General features: G+C 40.7%; 1 protein-coding gene across 2 annotated transcripts in view; it reads right to left on the reverse strand.

Annotated features, from left to right (window-relative positions):
- Nucleotides 1–22,052, reverse strand: part of znf704 (zinc finger protein 704) — a 180,627-nt gene that overhangs the window by 146,548 nt on the left and 12,027 nt on the right. The gene's annotated exons all lie outside the window — the stretch shown is intronic.

Below are 22,052 nucleotides of genomic sequence, written 5' to 3' on the forward strand. Positions count from 1 at the left end.
TAGCAAAAAATCAGAATGGTGTGTTGCTTCCTGGTGTCAGGAACAAGGATGTCTCAGAGAAGGTGCAGAATGTTCTCAAAGGGGAGAAGGTCCTGCAGGAGGTCATTGTACACATTGGAACCAACGACAAAGGAAGGGAAAAGGTTGAGATTCTGAAGAGAGATTACAGAGAGTTAGGCAGGAATTTAAAAAGGAGGTCCTCGAGTGTAGTAATATCTGGAATACACCCAGTGCTACAAGCCAGTGAGGGCAGGAATAGGAGGATACAGCAGAGGAATGCATGGCTGAGGAGCTGGTGTATGGGAGAAGGATTCACATTTTTGGAACATTGAAGAAGGAAGGATTGCACCTAAATTGGAAGGGGATTAATATACTGGCAGGGAGATTTGCTAGAACTGCTTGGGAGGATTTAAATAGTAAGGTGGGGGGTGTGGCACTCAGGTAGACAGTGAGGAAAGATTTCAATCTGAAACTGGTACAGTTGAGAACAAAGGCAAGTCAAACAGTCAGGGCAGGCAGGGACAAAGCAGAGAACAAGGTAGGACTGATAAATTAAACTGCATTTATTTCACTGCAAGAGGCCTAAAAGGCAAGGCAGATGAACTCAGGGCACAGTTAGGAACATTGGACAGGATATCATAGCAATTACAGAAACATGGCTCAGGGATGGGCAGGACTGGTAGCTTAAATGCAGGATAGAAAGGCTACAGGAAGGATAGAAAGGGAGGCAAGAGAGGAGGGGGAGTGGCGTTTTTGATAAGGGATAGCATTACAGCTGTACTGAGGGAGGATATTCCCAGAAATACATCCAGGGAAGTTATTTGGGTGGAACTGAGAAATAAGAATCCCTTATTGGGATGGTATTATAGACCCCCCAATAGTCAGAGGGAAATTGAGTAACAATTTGTAAGGAGATCTCAGTTATCTGTAAGAATAATAGGGTGGTTATGGTAGTGGATTTTAACTTTCCAAACATAGACTGGGACTGCCATAGTGTTAAGAGTTTAGATGGAGAGGAATTTGTTAAGTGTGTAAAAGAACATTTTCTGATTCAGTATGTGGATGTACCTACTAGAGAAGATGCAAAATCTGACCTACTGTTGGGAAATAAGGCAGGGTAGGTGACTGAGGAGTCAGTGGGGGAGCACTTTGGGGCCAGCGACCATAATTCTATTAGATTTAAAATAGTGATGGAAAAGGATAGACCAGATCTAAAAGTTGAAGTTCTAAATTGGAGGAAGGCCAATTTTGACGTTATTAGGCAAGAAGTTTCAAAAGCTGATTGGGCACAGATGTTCGCAGGTAAAGGGTAGTTGGAAAATGGGAAGCCTTCAGAAATGAGATAACAAGAGTCTAGAGAAAGTATATTCCTGTCAGGGTGAAAGAAAGGCTGGTAGGTATAGGGAATGCTGGATGACTAAAGAAATTGAGGGTTTGATTAAGAAAAAAAGGAAGCATATGTCAGGTATAGACAGGACAGATCGAGTGAATCCTTAGGTGAGTATAAAGGCAGTAGGAGTATACTTAAGAGAGAAATCAGGAGGGCAAAACAGGGACATGAGATAGCTTTGGCAAATAGAGTTAAGGAGAATTCAGAGGGTTTTCACAAATACATTAAGAACAAGAGTGTAACAAGGGAGAAAATAGGGCCCCTCAAAAATCAGCAATGCGGCATTTGTGTGGAGCCACAGGAGATGGGGGAGATACTAAATGAGTATTTTGCATCAGTGTTTACTGTGGAGAAGGGCATGGAAGATATAGAATGCAGGGAAATAGATGATGACACCTTGAAAAATGTCCACATTACAGAGGAGGAAGTGTTGGATATCTTGAAATGCATAAAAGTGGATAAATCCCCAGGACCTGATCAGGTGTACCCTAGAACTCTGTGGGAAACTAGGGAAGTGATTGCTGGGCCTCTTACAGAGATATTTGTATTATCGATAGTCACAGGCGAGGTACCAGAAGACTGGAGGTTGGCTAATGTGGTGCCACTGTTTAAGAATGGAGGTAAGGACAAGCTAGGGAACTATAGACCAGTGAGCCTGACGTCGGTGGTGGGCAAGTTGTTGGAGGGAATCCTGAGGGATAGGATGTACATGTATTTGGAAAGGCAAGGACTGACTAGGAACAGGCAACATGGCTTCGCGCATGGGAAATCATGTTTCACAAACTTGATTGAGTTTTTTGAAGAAGTAACAAAGAGGGTTGATGAGGGCAGAGTGGTAGATGTGATCTATATGGAGTTCAGTAAGGCGTTCAACAAGGTTCCCCATGGGAGACAGATTAGCAAGGTTAGATCTCCTGGAATACAGGGAAAACCAGCCATTTGGATACAGAACTGGCTCAAAGGTAGAAGATAGAGGGTGGTGGTAGGTTGTTTTTCAGACTGGAGGCCTGTGACCAGTGGAGTGCCACAAGGATCGGTGCTGGGTTCACTAGTTTTCATCATGTATATAACTGATTTGGATGTGAGCATAAGAAGTATACTTAGTAAGTTTGCTGATGACACCAAAATTGGAGGTGTAGTGGACAGCGAAGAAGGTTACCTCAGGTTACAATGGGATCTTGATCAGATGGGCCGATGGGCTGAGAAGTGGCAGATGGAATTTAATTGAGATAAATGCGAGGTGCTGTATTTTGGGAAAGTAAACCTTAGCAGGACTTATACACTTAACGGTAAGGTCCTAGGGAGTGTTGCTGAACAAAGAGACTTTGGAATGCAGGTTCTTGGCTCTTTGAACGTGGAGTCACATGTAGATAGGACAGTGAAGAAGGTGTTTGGTATGCTTTCTTTTATTGGTCAGAGTATTGAGTACAGGAGTTGGGAGGTCATGTTGCGGCTGCACAGGACATTGGTTAAGCCACTGTTGGAATATTGCGTGCAATTTTGGTCTCCTTCCTAATGGAAAGATGTTGTGAAACTTGAAAGGGTTCAGAAAAGATTTGCAAGGATGTTGCCAGAGTTGAAGAATTTGAGCTATAGGGAGAGGCTGAACAGGCTGGGGCTGTTTTCCCTGGAGTGTCAAAGGCCGAGGAGTGACCTTATAGAAATTTATAAAATCATGACGGGCATGGATAGGGTAAATAGGCAAAGTATTTTCCCTGGGGTGGGGGAGTCCAGAACTAGAGGGCATGGGTTTAGGGTGAGAGGGGAAAGATATAAAAGAGACCTCAGGGGCAACTCTTTCGCTCAGAGGGTGGTACGTGTATGGAATGAGCTGCCAGAGAAAGTGGTGGAGGCTGGTACAATTGCAACATTTAAGAGGCATTTGGATGGGTATATGAATAGGAAGAGTTTGGAGGGATATGGGCTGAGTGCTGGCAGGTGGGACTAGATTGGGTTGGTATATCTGGTCGGCATGGACGAGTTGGACCAAAGGGTCTGTTTCCATGCTGTACATCTCTATGTGAGGTGTTGCATTTTGGTAAGGAAAATCTGGCCAGGACTTATACAGTTAATGGTAGGGCCCTGGTGAGTGTTGCCAAATAAAGAGACCTAGGGGTGTAGGTGCATAATTCCTTGAAAGTGGTGTGGACATGGTAGTGAAGAAGGCATTTGGCACGCTTGTGCATTGAGTACAGAAGTTGGGAGGTTATGTTGCAGCTGTACAGGACATTAGTTCAGCCACTTTTGGAATACTACATTGAATTATGGTCTGCCTGATACAGGGAGAATGTTGTGGAACCGTAAAGGGTTCAGAAAAGATTCACAAAGATGCTGTCAGGGTTGGAGGACTTGAACCATAAGGAGTGGCTGAAATGGCTGGGGCTAATTTTCCTGGGACATCAAGTTGATAAAATCATGAGGGGCATAGATAAGGCGAATGGACAAGCTCTTTATCCCAGGGAAGGGGAGTCCAAAACTAGAGGGTATAGGCTTAAGGTGAGAGGGGAAAGTTTTAAAATGGGCCTAAGGGGCAGCTTAATCACGCAGTGGGTGATGCATGTACAGAATGAGCTGCAACAGGAAGTGGTGGAGGTTGGTACAATTACAGCATTTAAAAGGCATCTGGATGGGTATGTGAATAGGAAGGGTTGAGAGGGATATGGGCCAAATGCTGGCAAATGGGATTAGATTAAATTAGGATATCTGATCAGCATAGACAGGTTGGACCAATTGTTTTCATGCTGTACTGTTCTATGGCTCTATTAGTTTGTTCAGAAACAGATTATTCCCATGATGATTTTATGATTGATACTGGAATGTTTCAAATCTGTGTGTTCTCTTGTGATGTTAATGTTTGCAATATGGTATCTGGCATGAATTGCTAATTTTGTTACAACATTTCATAAAAACAATGATAAACATAAATGTTAATACATTTCAAATTGAAAAAGCAGTAAAATGTTTATAATTTCTATCGATTCCACACATTTTGATGATTTTTTTTAAGTGGCATGCTAAAGCAGGTGGAATATGATCAACAGATCTATGGAACTTTTACCATTTCACAGACTGAAACTGTTGAGAAAAGCAACAGATTCTCCACTTTACTGAAAAACCATGGTACCACATTATTTTGGCTGATATCACACGACTGCAGTTACATCTACTATCTTCCCAAACCTGCTACCACTCTATTTGTTCAGTTTTCTCTGAAGACAAATGACTGCAATTTCAGTCTCTCATCTCTGCTGAATTTGATTAGATTAGATTCCCTACAGTATGGAAACAGGCCATTTGGCCCAACAAGTCCACACCGACTCTCCAAAGTGTAACCCACCCAGACCCATTTCCCTATCCTATATTTACCCCTGACTAATGCATCTAACACTGTGGACAATTTAGCATGGCCAATTCACTTGACCTGCACATCTTTGGACTGTGGAAGGAAACCGGAGCATCCGGGGGGAAATCTACACAGTGCAGGGAGAACGGGGAATGTGCAAACTCCACACAGACAGTTGCCCAAGGCGGGACTCGATCCTGGTCTCTGGTGCTGTGAAGCAACAGTGCTAACCACTGAGTCACCGTGCCGCCATTTGCATGAATAAACCTGGGCAATCACCTTGCAATTTCTGATGCACATGTAATAATGGCAACAATACTCAAGGAACACGGGCTGGCAGGGAAATAGAAATGTAGCCGTGATTAGCAAACCAACCTCTGCAACTGAAAATAATTTCATCGCCTTACAATTTACAGTGAGGAATATACTGTTCTTGATACATGTGCTGACTGAAACCTACTTGGGTGAAGATAAAGAGAACATTTCTCCATTCAGAGACTGATTTTAAGTATGGCTGTATAAACACTTAATACACTTTTAGCAATGTAGAATCTTGAGCTAATCCCAGAAGAGCTCACAATCCTTTGAAGGAAGCAGTATAGCACTACTTAGATATGATGTCAAAAAAAAAAGTCTAATTACAGTAGTGTCTGGCCCTGCTTAGAAGGGACTGAACAGTTCCAACAGTCACATCCAACTGCAATTTGGGCAAAGCAAACAAGATATTGCTGCCTGAAATCAGATCTTCGCTCACATTCATTATGGTCCAACTTTGTCCTATAGTCACCTACACTGATTCAGTGCCCACATACTCTACAGAATCTGGACAACGTGGTGAGTGAGCTGTTTGAATAGCAGACAACAGACCACTGAGAAAGCCCAAGAACAGAGTGGATCCAATGTTTGTTGCTTTTACAAGATTTATTTAAATGACCTAATATTTGCATCCTTCAAGAAATCTGCACATACAGTTCTGGAAATCACTAGACATACCACAAGTGACCAACCTCTCAGCAAGATTATGATTCTGTATTTTTTTAACACCTGGAAATGCAAAGAACAAGTCAGTGCCGGGCATCTGGAACCCTTACAGCCAATTTGAATTCCCTCGGTTTGATACAATTTGGCTTCTGCGCCTCAAATATGACACTGGGGCTCTCACCACCCAGTTTACACTTGCAAAACAGATATCTCAGCTCTGAAATGAACAAACAGAGCCTGTTTCAGGTGGGAAATGGCACAAGCACTGCTTAATGTTTTTGGCAGAGTCATGAGGTGCTGAAATGTTCCCCATGTGAACCAAGAACCTCCAACTGTGTCATTTGAGTACCTCAGTTTGTTCACTTGTTAGCTCTTAAGCTTTGACCATTCGCCAACTCAGCATTGGAGTCGGTTTCTTTCCCACAACCACCAAATGGATGTCCACAGCTCCTAAAGGTAATAACAGCCAAGGCCTCAAATTGTCCCAAGATTCATGAGACAACTGTTTTGCACTGTACCATTACATTTCCAAGAATCAACAAGTTGATATGTAGCATCAGCACTGAGTAACAAGTTACTGTGAGTGCCATGTTATATAGTTTCTCATTTACCATGGTAAACATAAGCTTCAATCTAATTAGTAGCATGGACTCCAATCTTTTCAACTTGGAGGGTATCCATTATACTGGATGAGGTAGGAGGGCATTGTCATTGTCAAGCCTCTTTCTGTTTCTGTCCATTTTGATAAAACAACATTTTAAAAAAAAGCAAGCCGGAAGCATTATAAAAATAAACACAACTTGTCAGAAGATGTACAACATTTTGAAGATTATATTCAAAGTCCTTTGCCCTTGAGTTACTTGAAACATTGAATATTGTGACCCTCCCAGCTTTCCATAGAATAAGCTTCCTGTAAAGGGAAGTCATTTGGTCAAGCATGTGCTGGCTCTTCTAGAACAACTCAAAATAAATCCCAATGGCTTGCCCCTGCATTGTGCCTCTTTCTTGGTCCAAATATCTGCACCATTTTATCTTTAAATGATTCAATAACCTCTGCTATAACCATTTCCTTCAGCAAATCCTTCTAGTCTGAATAAAGACATTAATAACTCCTAAAATGGCCCTTCTGAGGACAATTTTAAGCTGATATCCCTTTAACACTAATTCCCCAATCACACCTTGGATATACTGAGGACCCATATTCTGTACTCTGCTCAAACCATAGGATTCCCTATCCGGCCACCGTTCTATTTGACTTTGATAAAAACATGGAATATGTTCAGCAAACCTTCTGCAAGCAACAAGTTCAAAATAAAATGATAATCCATTCAGTCACCCAGAAAGAAACTGCAACTCAAGATTGAATTCCCTCTAAACTTCAAGTTCTGTGGAACTAAGTTCTAGTTTGCCAAGCTCTCGAATTCCATCAGCTTCTCAGTCTTGAATTAACAAATAATTGAATTTTTAACTCTTAGAGTAAAGTTAAACAACCTTATTTCTAAAGTAATACAATTCTTTAAAAATCATTTTATATCTAAATCTTAATCTTTGCAATCATTAAATCTCAAGAACATTCTGAAAAGCTTTATGCCAAATGTTAAAAAACAGATAAATACGTCAAGATGCATTATCACCATAAAGAAACTTGTATACATATTGAAGTAATGTGCACTAATAAGGTCAAATTGATTATAATAGCATACATTTACAGTTGTAATGACAGTTACACAATCAGCTTCATTACTGTGAAACTGACGACAACGTCATGCATCAGCACATGTGCAGGTAACTGGGATATGCAGAAACTGCTGAGGATGATCCCTTCATTATCGTTGTTATTGTGGATGCTCTTACAAATGAAAACCATCAAAATATTTCTAAATTAATGTGACTGTCCAGTTTTTATAGATTCATTCTCATTGAAAACTTGGAACCTAGTTCCACAAAAATTGAAATCTTAGATGGAATTCAACCTTGAAGAGAAGTCAGACGGGATTTCTTTCTGGAGTGATGGAATGGATTTTATTTTGAAAGGTTACACTTTGTGGAATAAGGTGAAACACAGCTTTTAATGAAGTGCTCAGTCATAATTACAGAATCTTTCTGACATGAAGGCTAAATTAAATTTTGTATTTGTAAAACGTCTTTTGTATTTCAGCTTCTCACTCAATTCCATGTATGTGTCCCAATTTTATTTTGCTCTCTGTTCCATTATAAAAGCTGCATGATAAAATCTCCAGGTTATTTTCCTGATTTGCTTTGTCCTAACTTTGTAAGTACTTGGCTTTTAGATTTCTTGAACAGATAAACTGACTTTCTTGGCAGAGGTAATTAGTTGATATTGCATTAGAGTATCCTATCTCTATTAAAGCCATAAAGACTGATGCAATGAACAAAAGGAAAAACAATAATATTTTAATGTAGTTTTCAGAATCATCATAAAAATGTATCATTTGCTGAGTACACTGGGAGATGCCATACAAAAAAAGCCTCTATCACAAATAGTCACGTCACATTTGGATTCATAGCACAGCTGGAGCTGCACTGGAGAAGAATGAAAGACTCCAAATGGGGACCATTCACCTCTCCTCTTATTGGGAATGACCCATCATGGCATCTCTCAGATCTACGACCTTGACATCCTACTTGGAAACTTGGATCAAGCAGATACATGCAACATGTCACTCGCCAAAGATTCAGATATAGGTGGGACCCAGTACGAGGTAATTTAACTTGTAACCAAGATAATTTGAAATTAACTTCTGTTGTTTTAATATCTCGAAAACACTGTTGAGTGACCTTAAGACACAGAGGCAGACGTAGCCTGTGCAGCCCATGAGTCTGCTCTGCTAATCAATGAGATCATGGCTGATCTGATAATCCTCAACTCCTTTCCTCCCTTTTCCCCATAACACTTCATTCTCTTACTGATTAAAAAGTTGTCCACCTCAGCCTTCCATTCATTATATGTTGAGAAATAGGGATGCGCTCTGATCCGCTCAATGTTCAATGCCTTTTGCAACTCTTCTGATACTGAAGTAGTCCTCATCTAAATGCAGCAAAACCTGGACAATATCCAGATTTGGGTTGAGATGTGACAAATAACATTCATGCAATACAATTGCTAGACAATGACCATCTCCAACAAGAGAGAATCTAATCATCGCTGGATTCTCCCCACTATCAATATTCCAGAGGTTACCTTCAACCAGAAATCAAACTGAAGTAGCCATCTAAGTACAGTGGCTACAAGAACAGGTTAGTTTAAGATTCCTTCTGTAAGTAACTCACCTCCTGGTTGCCAAAGGCTGTCTACTAGCTTTAAGGCACAAGTCAGGAGTGTGATGTCATTTGCCTGGATGAATGCAGCTCCATCAACACTCGAGAAGCCAAGATCAAAGCAGTCAACTTGATTGGCACCATGTCTACTCCTTCCATCATGGATGCACAAGTGCAGCATCTACAAGATGCACTGCTGAAGTTCACCATGGTTCCTCAGACAGCATTTTACAAAAACATGATCTCGACCATCTAGAAGGACAAGGGCAGCAGATACATGGGAACATCACCACCTGCAAGCTCATCATTCTGACTTAGAAATATATTGCCATTCCTGCAGTGTCACTGGGTCAAAATTCTGGAACTCCATCCCTAAAACATCGTTGGTCCACCTACAGCACATAGATTATAATGGTTCAAGAAAGCAGTTCACTGCCACCTACTCAAGGGCAACTAAGGAAGGTTGGCTAAGCTATCCACACACATACCACGAATGGATAAACAAGAGGGCCGTCAGCACTAAGTTAGTAAGCTGCTACTTTCCAGGCAACAAGAGTAGGCAAGTGACTTCTGCACTGTAAAAAAGTTTGAAAGCACAAAATATAACTGCTTTAGAGCACTTTGAATAATATAGGACCGTCTGATAATACTTGCAAAAGACATCCTTGTTGGATCAGGAAACAGATATTTGGGGTTCTTGTCTAAGATTGATTCTGTCCAGATGACTGCTTCTGTTAAAACAATACAGGAACATTTCAGCTCCAATGGCCATTCTTCAGAACTTTCTTCCAGCAAGTTCTGATTTTGTGTTAGATTTCCAGCATCTGCAGTTCTTTGGGATTTTTTTTTGCATTTTGATTTAAAACACTGGACGTATTACTTTTTCTTTCTTCATCAGCAACTGGTCTGATGTTCAACTTTGTTGTATTCCAAACAAGAAAAGTGTTTTACAAAGATTGCTTTCTCCTTTCATATTTCAAAATACTTCAAACTGAATTTTGCTGTAAACAGTATTAAAGTACATGTAATTCCACATTATGCTACAGGACTTGTGCAGCATCGTCTTTTTTTAAATCTAACCCAGCATTAATAGGACAGAAAACTGGCTTCAAGAGTTGTAGGTGACTAAGTTTAAGCTATTTAAAGGTGCATTCTAATGTACACTAGCCTGCAGCTTCTTAACTCAACAAAAATTGATATTGAACTGGCAAACTCATTTAAATAGCCAGCAAAAAGTGCTGGAAGGGAACATGGAAAAATGCACATTGGCACCATTACAAGGGGCTGGCCATTTGTTGGCGCCAATACAAGGGGCTGGCCATTTGAGGTTTAAGTAAGATGCTTTATTGTGGCAAATTAGAGACAGCTTCACTGGATTTTTCTGATCTATGGTTGAAGCAGATGTTGAATGGAAAAGAAAGTTTAATTCTGGAGCCCAAACATCCCTCATCAGACACCAAGGCATAACTATGCGGTCAAAGAAGATCTTAAGGTTGTTTGTATTCCCAATTTCAACAACGGTCAGAAAAAAGCAACGTCATTACTTGCTTCTATTAAGAAGATTGCATTCAATTTAAATGCAGATGTTTGGCAACAGTAAATTCATTGTACTACTTGTTACAATGGTTCAGTTACATCCTTTGCCATCCGTGTAGTCATTTACAGGTAACAAAATTCAACAACAGTTCAGAACTGCAACAACAACTTGCATTTGCATAGCTTTTTTTAACATTGATGAAATGACTTGAGGCATTTGACATACAAACTTTGACACTGAATAGCATTAAAGGATGTTGGGACAGGTGGTCAAGGGAGTAAGAGTTTTTTTTTAATTAGATTCCCCACAGTGTGGAAACAGGCCCTTTGGCCCAACAAGCCCACATCAACCCTCCAAAGAGCAACCCACCCAGACCCATTCCCCTACATTTACCACAGACTAATGCACCTAACACTACAGGCAATTTAGCATGGCCAATTCACCTAACCTGCACATCTTTGTGCTGTGGGAGGAAACCGGAGCACCCAGAGGAAACCCACGCAGACACGGGGAGAATGTGCAAACTTCACACGGACAGTTGCCTGGGGTGGGAATTGAACCCAGGTCCCTGGTGCTGTGAGGCAGTAGTGCTAACCACTGAGCACTGAGCCACCACCGCCCAAGATGTTTAGGGTGGGCCTAGGGCTCAGGCAGCTGAAGGCACTTTCGCCAATACTGCAGCAATGAAAATCAACGATGCACAAAATAAGCCAGAATTGTACAATCACATAGTTACAAATTTGACAGATCTGCAGAAGGTTACAAAAGTAGAGAGAGAGAGAGAGAGAGAGAGAGAGACCATGAGAGATTTGATGAAAGGAATAGATTTTTCAAATCTAGGCATTGCCAGATCAAGAACAAATGGACCATGGCAGAGTGGAGCAGGACTTGGTGAAAATTAGACTGTAGGCAACCGGATTAGCTAAGTTCACATTTATGGAGGATGCAACTAAAGTTAACATGATACAATTTGTGGCCAATGCTTATCATTACCAAAACAATCCATACCCAGATTATTGGAGTCTTTCCAACAGCAAGAAAACGTGAAAGATGGATAAAATACTTTTAGCTCATGGACTATTGCTTGATGACCTCAGAAATTGTCAGTGGGTCTTCAGTTTGTAATTTTAACCCTGTTTCTACCTCACTTGTACAACCCTCATTGAAAGAGGAGAATTTCACTGCTTGGAAATGTCTTTATTATTTCAAATGGTACAGTTTTGGAACATAAAACATTACAATTACTAGGTGGCAGTAAAGATTGCTTTCCAGCTTCTGCCACTTTACTATAGATGTCCAACAATAATAAATCTGAATGACTTTTAAGTTCCTCCCTGTTTCTTCTGGTCAACCAAGTTGCTGACATGGAAGACTATAATTAGAAGGTGGTGACTGCTTTAAGGAATGAGCTGCAAATGAGTAGTTACAGGGAAGCAAGCCTAATTTAGTTCCCTAACGTTTTTAACAATTTTGTTTCATTGTTTATGTTGGAGTAAATCACATTAAGTCAAGCATGCCCATGATTTCTGAACTCTTTTTTTTAACTTGAAAACTGTTACTTCTACAAAACTTCTGTACCTTATAAAATAATGTGGTGCAATTGTATCACGCAGCATGCATGTCTATAAATAAATATCAAACAATTTCAACTAGTAATTGCTTTCATTTACGCTTCAAGACAGGAACAAACAAAAAGGAAATTATCTGAATTGCCTGACCTGGTTCGTAATTTTCCTTTTAAAAATTTACTAAGATAACTTAATGCTCCGCTTTTCAGAGCCACAATACCTGTGGTTAGGGAGCTTTGTTGGTGGTATTACTTCCTCATGAATGGATGTCATACAGAAGGCAACAATTTAATTGCAACCCTTCCAAGATTGTCTGTGACCAGCAATGAGATTGGCAGTACAACAGTAGCTAAAGTAACTCGCGCAGTGTTAACGAAATAGGAGAGCAGCAAAGTTGAACACAGTTCAGCGACAGAGAAAAGTAACCTAATAATTACATCATTTGATTATTCAAATTGGTTTAATGTTGCGGAAACTTTTGTCTGTGTACACTCTGGTGTGCTAAATACAATGTCTTTCAGTTGCAATAAGCTTTTGCAATGTCTGAGGATCAAGGTCCACAGAAATCTTTGAGATGTTTATTACTTCAGAATTTTTTAAGTGTGCAGCATATCCTCTGAGCTGAATGTCATTCTCTTTAGATCATAAAATTCAAGATCAGTGAATACGCACAAAATTATAAAGGATGGAAATTCATTTAGTCGTTAAATTGTGTAATGATCAAATGGAATAGACTGCTAAAATATTTTGGAGTACAGTGCAAATGCAGCAACTTTTCATTAAAACATTGCTCAACATAAAATCCATGTGGAAAACTAAAAACAACCTGCACAAATAAACTGAGAGCGTAAACAATTTTTTTGCACTGAAACAGCAGAATGGACAACCACCCCATTTACCAAAACCACTGTTTGCAATTTCATGAAACTCCAATGCATTTCCTGAAAAAGGTTGGTTTTGCATTGTTTGCTGTTGATACATTTCAAAAAATTAAATAACCATCCACTCATCAGCATTTCATATACCAAGATGTGTGCAGCTTTGAATGCAAAACCCTCCTAACAACAGCCAATAGAGTTTGAACAACATAATATCCAAATGTCTTGGGGTCTAACAGGGTAAGATCTCTACCTCTACAGAGTCAAGCATTTGGGTGGAATCTGATTCTGCTGGGATTCTGCTCTATTTGCACTGTCTCTTTAAAATTCAAGCAATTGCATCAAGAGACTGTGGCGAGAAAATGTTTTATTGGGAAATTCCACTCACTCCTCCCTTAAAAGATTCTAGCAGAAGTCCATATCACTTTAGCTGCACCAAAATCTCAGAAGCTTCCAAGACAAGATAGAACTGATGTTGGAAGGGATCCATTATTCTTAAAATATCAAATTGTTCTCTTCATGACAAAAATCCTTTTCTTTTTAAAATGCTTTGTTTATCTTTTTAACTAAGGGACTCGAGCAGCTCCCTGTAACACACCCACACTGGTCACTTATTATTACCATAATGTAGAATTGTGGCATGAAGTCTATATACTGAGCAAACCAGCCTTTCTCTACAACTTACTTGTACTAGCAGGGTTAATACCACTGCTACAAAAAAAATCAGAAGTTGCTGGAAAAGCTCAACAGGTCTGGCAGCATCTGTGAAGGGAAATGAGAGTTAATGTTTCAAATCCGGTTACCCTTCCTCAGAACTGGATTTTCATAAAATTACTTCAATGAAGGCCAGCTTCTTGTTTAGTACTGTGTGTTTCAAACTGTTGTTCACACACTCACTTAAGTATACAACCTCATGTCTGATGTGTCACCATTACAAATAGTATTACCGAGATGAAATATCTAAAGGGTTAAGGAGGTCTGAAAAAGATTAAAAGCCTTTCTGACAATATTGATTTTTGTTTATGAACTAGAGGAAGAGTAATTCTTAACACCAAATACTACAGATGATGTAAAGTATAAGTAGAAAATGCTGGAAATACTTCTTTCATTATTCATCCATTGGATGTGGGCATTTATTGTCCATTTGGCATTGTGCTCAAGACCATATGACAGAGCAGTAGAAGTAGGCCATTTGGCCCTCCGGCTCTATTCGGCCATTCAATGAGATCATGGCTAATCTGATAATCCTTATTTCCACTCTCCTGCCTTATTCCAATAACATTTGATGCCCTTACTGATTAAAAATCCGTCTATGTCAGCTTTGAATACAAATAATGGCCCAGTCCTGATAGTCCTTTGTGGTGAGGAATTCCACGGATTCACTAACCTCTGAGAGAAAAAATTCCTCTCCATCTCTGTCTTAAATGGACAGCCTTTTATTCTGAGATTTGACCTTCTGGCCCAAGACTCTCTCACAACCTCTCCCTTTCTATAAAGCCCATTAAGAATCTTACATGTTTCAACAGGATCTCCTCACGTTCTTCTAAACTCCAATGAGTACAACGCAAACTGACTCAAACTCTCCTCATCGGAAAACTCTTGCATTCCCAGAATGAACCTAGTGAACCTTCTCTGGCTATCTCCAACCCCAGTACAGAGAAACCTCGATTATCCAAAAGAAATACTGCTGTCCACAACTTTTGGATAATTGAGGTTCCTCTGGGCATCTTTCTTTATAAAAGGGGATCAAAACAGTTTGCAGTAGTTCAGGTATGTTCTGACAATTTTAGCAAAACTTCAATAATTTTATACTCGATCGTTGTTGACACATTGCCCACACGAACCTTATAACTGTTGGACAATTGCGTCTCAATGATTGGCCATTGAGTCCTCATCTACAATCACATCCACCTCTACTTGATCACAGACCAAAAGTGAACTTAGTGGCCTGACATGCCTTTTCAGACAGCATTTAAAAATCAACTACATTGATGTAGGTCTTGAGTCACAAGTAGGTTGGACTTCCTTCCTTAAAGTATGTTAGTGAACCAGGTGGGTTTTTGCAACAATTGGTAATAGCTTCATGGTCACTATTAATGAGATTAGGTTTGAATTCCACCAGCGGCCACAGTGAGATTTGAACTCATGTATCCAGAACATTAGCCTGGGCCCCTGGATTACGAGTCTAGTGATAGTACCACTACTCCATTATCTGCCCCCTAGCTCTGTGGAGAGAGAAACAGAGTTAACGTTTCAGGTTGATGAACTTTCAAGATAAATTATGTTTGTATCAGCGAAAACCCGAAATAGGCAACGCGTTTTGCCATAATTTTACTCTTACAAAACATTAGAAGCTTCTTCTCATTCTTTCAGCTTCACCCATTTCACTTGGTGTGAAGCCACAATGCTGGTTGATCACCCTTCTCCATCTCCTCCTGCCAGTCATCCATCCCTCTTCAAATCCCACTGCTTCTAATTCATCCCCTCCTGCATTTCTGAACTGGCTTTAGGTTTTCCTTATCTCTCTCTTCCCATCAATCCCATCTCCATTATTCACCTCACCATGTTTCCTCTCGGTTTCCGCAACAGATAATAACAATTCAAATTCTTCTTGGCTACTTTACTCAATTCTTCCAGACTCTTCACTTACCTTCCCCACCAGGACGTACTAATATTTAATTTCTTTCCCCGTTTCTCATGGCTTCATACATCTCATTAGCATCTAGCCACTCATCTCTCCTTGATGTTGCTAAGGTCTCTGCACAATGTGACATGGCTGGTTTCACAACCATTGTAAAGGGTGAAGTATAGAAAGAGGCTATCTTGCCTGTTCAACACTTCAGATGCAGATTCCAGGCTCCTTCTAAACAAGTCAAGGTTTTCTGCATCTACCATGAACACTGCCATCAAAATCTTGACATTAGTCACCCTGTGGTTAAAAAGCTTTCATCTCCCCTCTAATCTTTCTACCCTTCATCTTAATTCTGTGTTCCTTGGAATTTGACCTCATCGCTTAGGGAGTCAGCACCTTCCTGTCTAACTGGAGCCCTCATAATTTTGTGCACTTCAATTAAGTCCCACCTCAGTTTCCTTCATTCTAAAGAAAAGAGCGCTAGCTGATGTAATCTATCACCACAATGCAATTTTCAAGCCCTGGCAAAATTCCTGTAAATCTCCTCTGTACTCCTTCCACAGCAACTCTTTCCTTCCAGTAATGTGATGATCAGAATTGCATACAAAACTCTAGCTATAGCCTGACCACTGGTTCGTACAGTTCCAACATTGCTTTTGTATTGTATACCTCTTCCAATAAAGGGAAGCATTTCACCTGTTTTCTTTAGCACCTTACCTATCATTCTGCCACCTATATGACGACCTGTGAATATTCACTCCAAAGGCTCTCACCTCCTCAACCACCTTCATATCTTCCTGTTTATTGTGTATTCCCCAGCCATTTTACCCCTCCCCCTCCCAAAATCCATTACCTCACACTTCTCTGGATTGAATTTACTTTGCCAATCTTCTACCATCTGAACAAGGCTATTACCTCCTCATTAAATTTAGTCAGTGTCACTGCACTCTGAGGAAGTGAATTCCACAGATTCATGACTCTTTGAGAGAAGTGATTCCTCCTCATATATTTTGAATCTGACTTTAATCTAGAACTGTGCCCTCTCATTCTAGATTCACACAAAAGGGGAAACAGCTGCTCTATGTCTACTTTGTCAATCCCCTTTAGTATCTTATATACTTCAACTAAATCTCTTCCCGTCCTTCCAAACTCTGACATACAGGTTTTGGACTGGGGTGGACAAAGTTAAAAATCACACAACACCAGGTTATAGTCCAACAGGTTTATTTAGAAGTACAAGCTTTGTGAGTGCTTCTCCTTCGTCAGGAAGCTAGGACACGGAACTTATAGTAAAAGATCAAAGTGTCATACTGATGCCACGTATTGAACAAACCTAGATTGCTATTAAGTCATCAATCACTTGGAATGGTTTGCAGCCTTCAATTCATTAATATGTAAATCCTAGAACTCCTTTCAAGTCACATTCCCTAAATAACTTAAGAGTTTTTTAAAAAAGTGACATCTCAGCTCAGACAATGTATTAAAGGGGTGAGGTTAGAGTCTGTCTGTATTCCAACCTTGAGCCAGACTGGTTCTATTTCCAGTGACTGTCCATGTGACATTTTAAAAACTCCTATGTTGGAAATAGAACCAGTCTGACTCAAGGTTGGAATATAGAACTGAGATGTCACCTATTTTAAAAAACCTTATGTTACCTTGAGAATGTGACTTGAAAGGCATTCTGGGATTTACATATTAATGAACTGAAACCTGCAACCCATTCTAAGTGATTAAAGACTTAACAGTAATCTAGGTTTATTTAATACATCGCATCAGTTGTATAACACTTCAATCTTTTACTCTAAATTCCGTGTTGTATGATCCTGCCCTACTAGCTAACTGATAAAGGAGCAGCGCTCTGAAAGCTTGTACTTCCAAATAAACCTATTTGACTATAGGTTGTGTTGTGTGATTTTTAAACTTATTCCAAACTCTAATGAGTTTAGGCCCAAACTGTTCAATCTCTCCTCAGAATACAAGCCTTTCTTCTCAAATCAATCTATCTTAATGTCCTAACTGCTTCAAATGCATTCTTCTTCAAGTAAGGGGACCAAAACTGTATACAGTACTTCAGTTGTGTCTTGTACAGTTGCAACAACACTTTCCTTCTTTTATACCTCACCCCTTTAGTATTAAATGCCAAAATTCCAGTTACCCTCCTAACTATCTGCACTCCCTGCAAATGTTGCAAGTCATGCATGAGGACACCCAGATCCCACTGCAAGGAATCATTTTGAAGATTCTCTCCATTCAGATAATAAGTTCCTTTTATTTCCTCAGACTGAAATGGATAATGTCACATTTATCCGTGTTAAACTTCAGTTGCAAATTTTGACACATTCATCTAATTTATCCTTTTCCATTTGTAAATTTCTTGCTTCTTCATTGCAACTGATGTTCCCACCTATTTTAGATTAGATTACTTACAATGTGGAAACAGGCCCTTCGGCCCAACAAGTCCACACCGACCCGCCGAAGCGCAACCCACCCAGACCCCCTATATTTACCACTTACCTAACACTACGGGCAATTTAGCATGGCCAATTCACCTGACCAGCACATCTTTGGACTGTGGGAGGAAACCGGAGCACCCGGAGGAAACCCACGCAGACACGGGGAGAATGTGCAAACTCCACACAGTCAGTCGCCTGAGTCGGGAATTGAACCCAGGTCCCTGGCGCTGTGAGGCAGCAGTGCTAACCACTGTGCCACCGTGCCGCCCTAATATGAGAAATATTGTATTGTAGTTCTAGATTACTTACAGTGTGGAAACAGGCCCTTCGGCCCAACAAGTCCACACTGACCCTCCGAAGAGCAACCCACTCAGACCCATTCCCCACTTCACCTAACACTCTGGACAATTTAGCATGGCCAATTCACCCAACCTGCACATTTTTTGACTGTGGGAGGAAACCCACGCAGACACGAGGAGAATGTGCAAACTCCACACAAACAGTTGCCTGAGGCGGGAATTGAACCCAGGTCTTTGGCACTGTGGGGCAGCAGTGCTAACTACTGTGCCACCATGTCAAGTTTGGCTACACTACATTCTGTATCTGCATCCAAGTCATTACTATAGATTACAAATGGTCAAGAACTGAACCCTGTGTCATTCCACTAGTTGCAGCTTGCCTACCAGAAGGAGGTCCCTTAATGCCAACTCTCCGCTTTCTACCCAAGTTAGTATATTATCCCTAACCACATGTGGTCTTAAGTTGGGCATTAACCTTTTGTATGACATCTTATCAAATGCTTCTGGATGTCAAGATACAATTCATCTACAGGCCCCTCATTATCTGCTTGTTAAAAACATTGAAGTACTCTAACAAAATATTCAAACAAGCTTTACCCTTGAGCATTTCTAACAGTCAGTCTCACCACTCATCCACATTCCCTTGCCGTGTAAATTTGGGGTTTGGGAGTTTAAATTCAACACTCACTATTGGTTTCTGCCTCGTTGTGTTTCTAAGTTCTCTCCATCTGGATTCCACTTTAATGGGGTAAAGGTCCTTCCTCACTACAATGTAATGTCCTCTTTAGCCAGCAATGATATCACACCTCCTTTTCCTCTTTCACTATCCTTCCTAAAATCTGAATACCCCTCGATATTCAGTTCCTTCTTGGTTTCCCCGCACCTACATCTCATTAATCCCAACAATATTGTATCTGTTTATATCTATTTTCACCACTAATTCACCCACTTTTTTTTTACAAATGCTCCAAGCATTAAACCCAAGTCTTGGCCTCTTAATATTTCTAGTCATGTTTAGTTTATTTTGAATGGTGGCTTGAATTTTCTGCCTAGTTTTCGGATTTCCAAATCTGCTTTTTGATTTTGTCCTTGTTTCTCTCTCTCTCTCTCTCTTTCTCTCTCACACACTCTCTCCCCCTGTGTAAAGCCCCTCCCCCGCCATTTTAGCTTAACCCCTCCCCGACCGCACTAGCAAATACTTCCCCAAGGACACTAGTTTCAGCTGATCATGGTTAATCCTCTATCCCAATGCCATATTCCCGCTTCCTCACCATATCCCTTGATGCAGTTAAATAAAAGACTTTATCCGTCTCTTTCTTGAATTCAGTGACATTGCCTCCCGTACTTGTGGTGCAGAATTCCATAGATTTGAGGAAAGAAATGGTTCCTCATCTTAGTCCTAAATGGTTTACATTGCACCCAGAGACTGACCCTTTAGACTCCCCAAACTGGGGAAACATCCTACTCAGATTTGACTAATCTGTCTAGTTAGAATGAATACATTTCAATCAGATTCCCCCTCTCATCCTTCTATAGAGGTAAGGTTGAATCAACACAACATCTCTGGTAGCTGCCTAGTGAAACTGCTCAGCATTCTCTTTATGGCAAGGATATCCTTTTTTAGGTAGGGTTATCAAAAATACATACAATAGGTCAAGTCTAAGTTTCACCAAGGCCCTGTATAACTGCAACAAGACTCTTCCTACTTCTGAACTCAAATCAAATCCAATTGCAAGGAAGGCAATACCATTTGCATTCTGAATCACTTGTTACACCTTCCTGGTGCACACTGATACCCAGATTCCTTTGTGCATCCACGTTTCCCAACCAATCACCTTTTAAACAATACTCTACCTTTCTGTTTTTCACACCGAAGTGTACGTCTTTACATTTAGTCACATTGTACTGGACCTGTCAATTGTTTGCCTACTCACTCAACTTGTCTAAATCACCTTGAAGCCTCCTTGCCTCCTCCTCACAACTCATAATCCCACTATGTTTTGTGTCATCAGCAAACTTGGAAATGTTCCATTTGATTCTCTCATCCGAGTCATTTATGTTAACTGAATGAAATACCCAGTAAACTGTCAGAAAATGTACAGTGGCCTGACTTGGGATTCCTCACAGACATAGCATCAAAACTAAATAAGTTTACCAGTGGACGGCAGAGAAATGACAGAGACGTAGAACATATTACCAGTGCTCTGAAAGTGAAACTGAACTACGTCGAAAAGTGTAGCGCTGGAAAAGCACAGCCGGCCAGGCAGCATCCAAGGCGCAGGAGAATCAACGTTTTGGCCATAAGCCCTTCATCAGGAAATCGCTCATGCCCAAACGTCGATTTTCCTGTTCTTCGGATGCTGCCCGACCAGCTGTGCTTTTCCAGCATCACACTCTTCGACTCTGATCTCCAGCATCTGCAGTGCTCGCATTCTCCTCTCTGAAACTGAACTATGTTCCCCTCCCCCATTTAAAAAGATAAAACACTGTAGCACTGTCCAAGTCTGGAGAAAATGCTAGAAAGAAAGTGCAAAGAACTTCAGTGCACACCATCCTCTTATTTCTGTGCTCACTGGCATGTGGAAACAGAGGTAGTTTTGTGATTACTGCTGTAAAGCTGCTGTTTTTCAATCTCCTTACTAGCTCCTTAGCATCTGCTTTCAGGTAAGAAATTGACAAGGTCCTAAGTTATTGGTATCAATGTGAACAATTTGGGAGGGTTTTCACCCTTCCCCAGAAGATGTTGCTGTCGCTGCTCTGTAACTCTTCGCTAGGAGGCAACATACCATGCTTGAGAAAATCTAAGCTCACAGAAACAACTGTCAGCCCTCTCCTACACTCCCAATTAATGATCTTTCCTCCTTCTTCCTCCTCTCCCAGACAGCAGAGTTACCTGTGGTGCCACAAAGACCATTGCAATTCAACTGCAGGAATAATGCACAACATCCTATTTACAGAATCAATCAAATGCATATTAATCCACCTAACTCTAAGGATATACCATAGAGGATGTTGCATACAGGTTTGGTTTCTTAAGCTCTACCACTATTTTATCCTATCTAGTGTTGGTGAACAATAGCTCTGTCCTCTCTCCTCCAAGGAATCAATGCCCTCAACAACATCCGAAACAGAAAACCAATTCGTGAAGAAGACTCCATGAGGACTTCTAGTATTCTTGACTTGTTTGGCAGTCACCTTTTCTTTCTCTGCCTTCTTGCTCTAATCTTTGGTGTGACCATAGTTCTTTATGTGCTACCCATAAGGCTCCTGGCCTTCCATTACGCCACAGTGCCACCAGCTGCCGATCAAGTTCCAAGCTTGTCCTGGAGCTCATGGTTCGGCAGCTGATGACACATCATGCACATGTTATTTTATTCATTGATGGGATATCGCTCGCTTGTCCAGCATTTATTGCCCATTCCAGAAGGCAGTTAAGAGTCAAGCACATTGCTGTGGGTCTGAAGTCACATGTAGGCTCGAGCAGGTAGGGATGGCAATTTCATTCCATAAAGGACCTTCCTGAACCAGATGGGCTTTCCCAACAATCGACAATGCACTCAAGGCCATCATTAGCCTCTTCATTCCAGATTTTTTTTTAATTGAATTCAAATTCTGCTATCAGCCCTGGCAGAATTCAAACCTGGGTCCCCAGAACATTACCTGGGTCTCTGGATCTGGTTATCATGGACACC

This window comes from Hemiscyllium ocellatum, chromosome 4 (assembly GCF_020745735.1).
Source record: "Hemiscyllium ocellatum isolate sHemOce1 chromosome 4, sHemOce1.pat.X.cur, whole genome shotgun sequence".
Taxonomy (NCBI): domain Eukaryota; kingdom Metazoa; phylum Chordata; class Chondrichthyes; order Orectolobiformes; family Hemiscylliidae; genus Hemiscyllium; species Hemiscyllium ocellatum.